Source organism: Saccopteryx bilineata, chromosome 1 (genome assembly GCF_036850765.1).
Source record: "Saccopteryx bilineata isolate mSacBil1 chromosome 1, mSacBil1_pri_phased_curated, whole genome shotgun sequence".
NCBI lineage: Eukaryota > Metazoa > Chordata > Mammalia > Chiroptera > Emballonuridae > Saccopteryx > Saccopteryx bilineata.
The window spans coordinates 297505352-297515443 of NC_089490.1; positions in this window are offsets into that span (position 1 = coordinate 297505352).

Consider the following 10092-nt stretch of genomic DNA (forward strand, 5'->3'; position numbering starts at 1 on the left):
ATAGGTTGGTTTAAAATAACAGTACTGGATGTTAGCCTCATGGTAGTGAGAAGAACTCTTTGTTTTTCCCCTTAAATCTACAGCTAGCTTCACATCTGTAACACAACCAAGGGTCCTGTGCTTTCCACATTAGCAGGCCTGAGATCCACCTAGAGGTGGAAGCGGCAGAACAGGAGGGAAAGGGACACTGCTCACAGCTGCATTATCCCAGCTGAGCTGGTGCAGTGGAGCTCATGACCCCAGCTAACATGGTGGTGGTGGAATAGGGATGCAGTCCTCATATTACGACCCAATGGAAGGTAAGAGGGGTGGAAGCAACATCAGCAATCAAGAATGAAACTCCTTGGCCTGACCTGTGGTGGCGCAGTGGATAAAGCGTCGACCTGAAAATACTGAGGTCGCCGGTTCGAAACCCTGGGCTTGCCTGGTCAAGGCACATATGGGAGTTGATGCTTCCAGCTCCTCCCCGTCTCTCTCCTCTCTCTCTCTCCCTCTCTCTCTCCTCTCTAAAATGAATAAATAAAATAAAAATTAAAAAAAAAAAAGAATGAAACTCCTTCCCTCAAATGGGTTTTGTAGAAGTCCAGGAGCAGCAGCAGAAAGGTGTCTACAGCACCAGTGACCACAGGGATCCAGATACCAGTGCAGCAGGCTTGCAAATATTTCCACCTGCCACATCCCACCCCCACAGTTGGAGTGCCCAGAGAGTGAGGCAACTTGGAAACAGGTGAAACACCCACTATCCCTGGTCACTCAGGTGGTAATCCCCATGACCATAGCAAACCCTCATTCCTCACCAACACTCTGGAGGTGAAAGTATTGCAGATAAGAAAAAACAAATATTTGCATTATAGCACCATCTACTGGAAAGAAAAAGACCTCTGATTAACCTACTAAATTGTTAAATTCAAAACGGTGCCTAAATGAGAAAGATGTTCACTACTACTTCAAATGCACTGGACCAGGGATAAGCCATCAAGCACTATGAACCACCAGGATAACATAATAACAAAAAAGAAAATCATAATTAAAATAAAAAAGAAAACAACCTTCAAAGTTATAGAAGGTTATGATCTAAAAGGTAAATAATTCAAAATAGCAGCTGTGGAGAAACACATGGAGATAAAAGACAACTCAGAAAGACAGTTCAATGAGCTCAAGCATAAAATTAAAGCACAGAAGGAGTACTTTAACAAATGAAACTACAAAAGAGAATGAAACTTCTAGAGCTAAAAACTCAAATGAGACCAAGACTACATTAGAAAGCATTGAAAATACAGTACACTAAATGGAAGAGAAAATTAGCAAGCTCAAAGATAAAAATCTAAAGATTCAGATGGAAGCAGGGAGTTCTGAGATTTTATTTTAAATAAGAACTATCTGACTTCATTAGAAAGGGCAACATAAGGATAATTGGCATCCCAAAAGAAGAAGAGAGGGATAAAGAAACAGAGAGCCTATTCAAAGAAATACTGGTGAGAACTTCCCAGGCCTAGGGAAAAAACTGGACTTCCAAGTACAAGAGGCTAATAGAACACCAAATTACCTCAATGTAAAAAGTCCTTCTCTGACACTCATTACATTAAAATTGTCAGCATTTCATGATAGAGAATTCTCAAAGTAGCCAGGTTAGAAAAGACAATAAGCTATAAAAGAAACACTATCAGATTATCATCAGATTTCTCAGCCTAAATCCTACAGGTCAGGAGAGATGGACTAATATATTCAAAATATTAAAAGATAGAAAACACCAACCAAGAATAAAATAACCAGCAAAGTTATCCTTTACATATGAAGGAGAAATAAAAGCTTTCCCAAACAAAAACTGAGGGAATTTATCATCCCAAGACTTCTATTACAAGAACTGATAGGAGCTCTTTACCGAAAACAAAAAGACAAAAGTTTGAGTAAGGTGACAAAAAGAAGCAGAAAAATTTTAACTCAAAATAAAATGTTAAACAATTATAACATAAAGGTTAAAGAGAGAAAATGTGTTAAGAATAATCAGAGTTACTGAAATTTGGTAATGAAAATACAACATTAAAAGGTACAAATTATAACAACAAAAACATGAAAGTGGAAGAGAAAAAAGATAGAATTCATATAGGTACATATGAAGATGCTATCAGAAGAAAAAAGATGATTTCATTTATGAGACATTACATACAAACCTCATGGTAACCACAAAACAAAAGTTCAGAGCTGAGAGAGAAAACCTAAAAAAAAATAAGAAACAGATAAAAATGTCATAGAAATCACCAAACTAAAATAGCAGACAGAAACACAAGGAAAACAATGAAGATACAGAGCAATTAGAAAACAAAAGATTAAATGGCTGCAGAAAGTCCTCATGTATCAATAATCACCCTTAATATAAATGAACTAAACTCACCAATCAAAGGCACAGAGTAACTGAATGGATTAAAAAATAAGACTGGCCTGACCAGGCAGTGGCGCAGTGGATAGAGCGTCAGACTGGGATGCGGAGGACCCAGATTTGAGACCCCAAGGTCGCCAGCTTGGGTGCAGGCTCATCTGGTTTGAGCAAAGCTCACCAGCTTGAGCCCAAGGTCACTGGCTCAAGCACGGGGTTACTCAGTCTGCTGAAGGCCTACAGTCAAGGCACATATGAGAAAGCAATCAATGAACAACTAAGGTGTCGCAAAGGAAAACTGATGATTGATGCTTCTCATCTCATTCCGTTCCTGTCTGTCTGTCCCTATCTATCCCTCTCTCTGACTCTCTCTCTGTCCCTGTAAAAATAATAATAATAATAATAATAATAATAATAATACCTGACTATATGCTGCCTTTAAGGGACCCATCTCAATTCCAGAAACAAACAGGCTCAAATTGAAGGATGAAAAGTGAGGCCCTGGCCGGTTGGTTCAGCGGTAGAGCGTCAGCCTGGCATGCAGGGGACCCGGGTTTGATTCCCGGCCAGGGCACATAGGAGAGGCGCCCATTTGCTTCTCCACCCCCACCCCCTCCTTCCTCTCTGTCTCTCTCTTCCCCTCCCGCAGCTGAAGGCTCCATTGGAGCAAGGAGGGCCTGGGCGCTGGGGATGGCTCCTTGGCCTCTGCCACAGGCGCTAGAGTGGCTCTGGTCACGGCAGAGCAACGCCCAGGAGGGGCAGAGCATCGCCCCCTGGTGGGCAGAGCGTCACCCCTGGTGGGCGTGCCGGGTGGATCCCGGTCGGGCGCATGCGGGAGTCTGTCTGACTGTCTCTCCCTGTTTCCAGCTTCAGAAAAATACAAAACAAAAAAAAAGTGATACTCCAAGCAAATAGAAAAAAGTGGGTGTAGCCATATATATATATCATACAAAGTTGATTTCAGGACAAAAAAATGTTAAGATATAAAAATGATTTCATTCATTTTGTAATGAAAAAGGGAATAATCCATCAAAAAGACATATTTATTAATGTATATGTACCCAGCATACGAACCCCAGAATATATAAAACAATTATTAACAGAGCTAAAGGGAGAAATAAACAGCAACACATTCGTAGTAGGAAACTTTAACACCTCGTTTACATCAATGGATAGACCCTCCAGCAGAAAGTAAAAAGAAAATATTAGCCTTAAATTACATATTAGACCAGATGGACTTAATAGATGTTTGTAGAACTATCCATCTCAAAGGTACTGAATATACATTTTTCTCAAGTGTACATGGAACAGTCTCAAAGATAATCAATATGTTGAGACACAAAACAAGTCTCAATAAATTTAAGAAGGTTAAAGTCATATCAAGCATCTTCTCTGGTCACAATGATATGAAACAAAAATCAACTGCAAGAAGAAAGCTGGAAAAATCACAAATATGTAGAGATTAACAACAAGCTACTGAACAACTATTTGGTCCATGAAGAAATGAAAGAAGAAATCAAAAGATACATAGAGACAAATGAAAATGAGAAAACAACATACCATAATCTTTGGGATGCAATAGAAGTGGTAGTAAGAGAAAAATTTATAACAATATAGGCCTACCTCAAGAAACAAGAAAAATCTCAAACAAGCTAACATTACAACTGAAGAAACTACAGAAAGAAAAACAAATAACCCCCAAATCATCAAGAGAAAAGAAATAATAAAAATTAGAGTGGAAATAACTAAAATAGAGAACAAAAAGATAATAGAAAAAATAATAAAACAAAGAGCTGGTTCTTTAAAAATATAAACAAAATTGACAAACCTTTACCTAGATTCACTAAGGAAAAAAGAGAGAGACACAAATAAAAATTATAAATGAAAGAGAAGTTACAACAAATACCACAGAAATATAAAGGACTATAAAAAGTATACTATGAAAGGCTTTACACCACCAAATTGAACAACCTAGAAGAAATGGACAAATTCTTAGATACCTATAACTTTCCTAGATGGAATAATGAAGAGATAGAAAACCTGAATAGACTGATCACTAGTAAGAAAATAGAAACAAATAAAAATACTCCCCTTCTCTCCCTTTACCTCAAAAAAAGTCCAGGACCAGAGAACTTCACTGGTAAATTCTCTCAAACATTTGAAAAAGGTTCAATGTCTATCCTTTTTAAATTTCTCCAAAAATTGAAGAGAAAGGAATGCTTCCTAACTCATTTTATGAAGCCATCATTATCATGATACCAAAACCAGGCAAGGACATCACACACGAGAAAGGAAATTACAGGCTAATATCTCTAATAAATACAGATGTAAAAATACTAGCAAATCAAATACAATAATACATTAGAAGGATCATACACTGTGATCAAGTGAGATTCACTTCAGGGAAGCAAGGATGGTTCAATATCTACAAATCAATCAATTAAAGTAATAAAATACATATAGAACAATAAGGTAGCTTTAAAGATATATCTCAGTAATCACTGCCATGTTTTAGTTGCATTGGTTACTAGGTTGTTTCTTACTGTTTTGTTAAGAGTAAGATTGTAGACCTGCGGTGGCGCAGTGGATAAAGCGTCGACCTGGAAATGCTGAGGTCGCCGGTTCAAAACCCTGGGCTTGCCTGGTCAAGGCACATATGGGAGTTGATGCTTCCAGCTCCTCCCCCCTTCTCTCTCTCTGTCTCTCTCTTCTCTCTCTTCCTCTCTGTCTCTCCTCTCTAAAAATGAGTAATAAAAAAATAAAAATAAAAAAAATAATAAAAAAAAGAGTAAGATTGTATATCTAGAGCTCAGAGATCCTAAATGGTGAAACTTGAAAAGCTTGCATTATAAAAGACAGCAGTAATGCACAGTGAGTATTGGAATTGCAGTAATGTGTTTAATCATGTGCACATCTGTCCTGGTTAGAGCTGATCCAGCACACATAGTCATATCTCCATTCACAGCTCATGTTCCAGAAGTGACTGCCTGATATGAACCTCTCACCTGAGCAATCCAGCTGGTGTAGCACTGGGTGGTAGAGCACCAACTTTATCAAGAAATATCCACAACATCCCCTTTAGACTAATACTGTTAATCCATTGGGCTTTAAGCACCAAAAAGAACTTATTTTGCAAAATCCCTCAGTCTTCCTTTTGCATTGCGTACAACACTATTTGAGCAGCCAAAATGTTTGCATAATGGGTATTTTGCAGACAGCTTCATTTCATATTTGAATTTTTTGAAGTCCAATAGGTGCTTATCTTAAAAAAAAATCTTTTGTTCCAGGATGATTATGTACCCAAACTGATAATTTATTTTGACTTGACTAGTAGACAGAACTGGGCTTTTTTCCTCGTAGAGTTTTTTTTCTTCCTTATTGCAAGCAAAGCCTGTTTATTCTTTCTGGATCTCAACTTAGTTGTAAAATGCAAAAGTTGGCTTGTTCAGAAGATTGCTAAAATCCGTGATTCAACAATCAACAAAGCACAGCTTGTAACTCTGTAGGTCTCTTCCCCCAATCTGTAGATGGAGTAAGGACAGAATCTTCTTAAATAAACACAACCCTCCTCACATAGTTTCAGTCCCTTGGGCAAGGCCTGTCCTCTGGGGTGCAAAGAGAGAACTCTGATGAAACTAGGGCAACTAAGACCCAAGGAATGATTACAATATAGTGATTCTATCCTCTGAGAAAGGATGGCTTTTGGTTTTCTCAAAGACTGGTTTATCAATGATGAATCTTCTATGAAAAGAACCATAGTGTTTCAAAGCAATGTAGCTACATTCCTTTCGATCTAAGAGTCACACCTTTTGGACAAAGCTATCATGGAAGAAAAGAAGCACAACACATTCAGCATCAGCTGCAATTAAGTTCAAATTATTCAAGCAAATGTTAGAAGCGGTAGTGCCATCTAGCTGTTAGAATGGCAAGATGTTACTTATTTTATAAACTACTCTGAAAAAGCAGATATTGTGATCATTTTATGTAGGCAGTGAAAGGCATAATCTTTCTTATGTCATATCTCCACAGAAGCACTTTTTCCTAAAGTCAGTTAGATGATCACCAGCAGAACTATGTTTAGAGCATGGTTCTTTTGATTCTTAGATCTTAGCTCTTTCCACAATCTCATCATTAATGAAAGAGAAATCCCTAGGCTTCAGAGCATGCTCCCCTTTCACTAGTTACCTTTATTCACACCAAATCATGACCAGATTAAAAAATTATTCTTCCCTCTTACACATGTGGGGAAATTGTCCACTAATCAACTCTCAGAGAATTTATTTCTATGAAGAGCCCACAGAAAAGAAGATCCCACAACTTTCAAAATGAGTGTCTATTAAGAAATATATCCCTGAAACCCAGTTCCAAACCACCAAAAGTCATGTCTCTATCACACTGTTATTGAAGAGTTCCCTTTTCCTAATAATACTTGGGATGGTTATCTACATGAAAGTGTGAATAATCTTTACTTTTTTTTCTAGTCATCTTAGTATTACTGCCAACAATCAAAGCCATTGACAGAGGGAATGGAGGAAGATTTTGTTCATTGTCATAGTTCCTGAGGTCCTCTCCTTAGCCTCACATACATGAAGAAGCCATTCTCCTAGAATAGAGCAGAAATTCTAAGAAAGTCCCCCCCCCAATAAATAAACACATGAATTCATGTATAATTAGTGGACATTTTGTTCTGTTCAAAATATCCATTGAAACATTTGGTTCATGCCAAAAGATCCTTGAAATTTGGTCCTGTCAAGGATATCCATGAACATATTTGGACCAAACCAAATGGTCCTTGATATTTTGCCCTTTCAAAAATGTTTACTTTAGTGACGTCACGGAAATGGCGCCGTGAGCAGCGCGTCCGACAGATCTCCCCTAAATCACAACAAATTTATCAACTAGAAACAGAAAAATTTATCCTCGGAGCATTCCGGAGTTCCACACAAACTGAAAGCGAAAGGACTGTTATCACTTGAATCTGAGAGACGAGGGTGTGGAGGAAGCTACCGCAGGGACGTTCATTCAAGCCGGGAGGGAGTGCGCCTGTGGTGAGTCAGCCCACACTCGGGAGCCGCGAGCAGCCGCGGGTGCGCGCCCGTCTGGTTGCAGAGCGAGCACCGCCCACACTCTGGAGCAGCAAGCAGCCACCGGCGTGCCCGGTCCGGTTGCAGAGCGAGCACCGCCCACACTCGAGAGCAGCAAGCAGCCGCCAGCGCGCACCCGGTCCGGTTGCAGAGTGAGAACCGCTAATGTTCCCAGCGGCCCCCGCACTGCGAGTGAGAGTCGCCAGCCACCGGTGCCCGGAGCACCCCATTCGCGCGTGTGCCCTGGGCATTCCACGAGCCCAGAGCGCCCTACTGGCCCGCACACCCAGGGTGCCCCATTATCCTGCGCCTGGTGCGATCCAGCCGCCAGCGGCAGGGCGAGCGGGAGAGGCACCAGGGTGGTCTTCCCTACTTGGGAGATTCTCTCCGTGGGCGGGGCACCTCACCCAGCCATTCAAGATAACAATCAAGCGTTGGGACGCGCAGGCAGCCTAAAATACCTTCAGGAGCACAGCTGCGACCCAATCACTGAAATTAGCTTAACCCATGAAATCTGCGCACCCTCGGTTCTAATTGATAAGATCTCTCTCAGTTCAGCGACCCAAGACAAGAGGCGTGATATTTTTTTAGTGCCTCTCGCTAAAGGGGCGGGGGGCAACTTCTGATTGATAGAGCCTCCATATTCAGGGATAAACGCTAACAAGAAGGACTTGGCAGATAATAAGATCTATACTACTCTAGTCGCAAGCAAAGACTAGTGCCTCTTCTTCCCAGCCAAAACAGGCTACAAAGTGTGGAAAGCCTGGGTTGAGAGGTCCAACTGAATGCTAGGCGCTGAACAGTCACCTTGACAACAATTGACTCCCACCCCCGCCTGATTACACTGGAGGCCCTGACTGCCAGAGCCTTTCCCAAAGCCTTGCACTGAGTGGGGATAGAGTGGGGATTTCCCAGCTCTTTGAGCCTCTTACTCCCCAGGCAGAAGCAGTTGCAGCCTTATAGCTGGATCACCAGGCTGCTAATTCAGGAAGGGGGGACTAGGAGAGAGAATCCAGGAAAGCAAACTCTCTCATCGTTGGACCCTGCAAACGCCAACAAGCCTTGACTACCAGCAAGACTAAAGCCAATTATATGACATTGCCATAGAATCCCATCAACTGCAAATCCCTACCTAAGTGTGACACAGGGGCAGAGCCTGGGGTACAGAGTCACCGACCAGGAAGAGGGAGAGAAAAGAAAAAGGAAGAAGTTAACCTCTCAAAATCAAGAAAAATCCACAGACTTTACAACTTGTTCCACTAATTTTTTTTTTGTTGTTGTTTGCTTCTTCTATCTTATTGCCTTTATTTCCTCCACCTCGGTCCTTCTATTCTCTGCCCATCTTATGCTTCCCTTTTCTTGAACTACACTACCCAATAAAATTTTACATTTTATTTCTCTTCTTCATCCTCACCCTCCTTTAAGGTTATACTCCAAAACACTTAACTCTCACTCTCTCCTCTTTTGGTTTTTTTTTTGTTTTGCTTTATTTTGTTTTTTTCTCTTCCTTTTTTATTTCTTCCTTCGTTTTTCTCTTTTTCTTATTTTTTCCTTTCTATTCGTTTTTTCTTTTCTCGTTTTAGTTTCCTCCCATTTAATCCTCAATCACGAACAAATTAGTTAATTTGGGACTCAAGGCCTTTTTTGGCTTTATTTTTCTTTTTTGCTTTTGCTTTTGTTTTTTTCTTGTTTGTTTATTTTTGTGGCATTTTGGGTCCTCCCAACCCAAGGTCTCCATTGTATTTAGTCTTCGCTCCACTTAATACAACAGATTTTTACTTATTATTTTTATTTTTTTCTTCTTTATTATTCTTTTTTTTGGTCCTTTTTTTGGTTCCCTCTTATCCCTCTCATTATATCTCTTAGTTGACCATCACTTACAAGCAAATCATCTTATGCTTGTCTAAGATTTACTTCCTTTTTTTTTTTTTTTGCATTTAGTAGGTCCCTACTCCCTTTTTTTGCCCCTTGAACTCTTCACCCCAAATCAGGCCCTCCATTATAGGCACGATATTTCCCTGAGGAGGGGAGAGGAGGGAAAGAGAAGAAAAAAAAGGGGGAAATAATAAATTATTACTGGTTTTTTTGTGCGGTGTTTTACCTTTTTTTTTTTTTTTTTTTTTACTTTTTACTCTTTATTAATTCTAATTAGTGCTATCAACAAGACCACCCTCAGATGCCAATAAGAAAGAGGAAATCGAATATTATGGATACAAAAGAAAGAGAGGTAACACAAATAGATGTGGAAAAATCTATGGAGAAAAGACTTAACATATTGGAAGCCTTGGAGCTAAATGACAGAGAATTTAAAATAGAAATCTTAAAAATACTCAGAGATATACAAGAAAACACAGAAAGGCAATATAGGGAGATCAGAAAACAACTCAATGAACACAAAGAATATATTACCAAGGAAATTGAAACTATAAAAACAAATCAAACAGAAATGAAAAACTCAATTCACGAGCTGAAAAACGAGGTAACAAGCTTAGCTAACAGAACAGCCCAGACTGAAGATAGGATTAGTGAAATAGAAGACAAACAACTTGAGGCACAACAGAGAGAAGAAGAAAGAGACTCAAAAATAATAAAAAACGAGAAAGCCCTACAGGAATTGTCTGACTCCATCAGAAA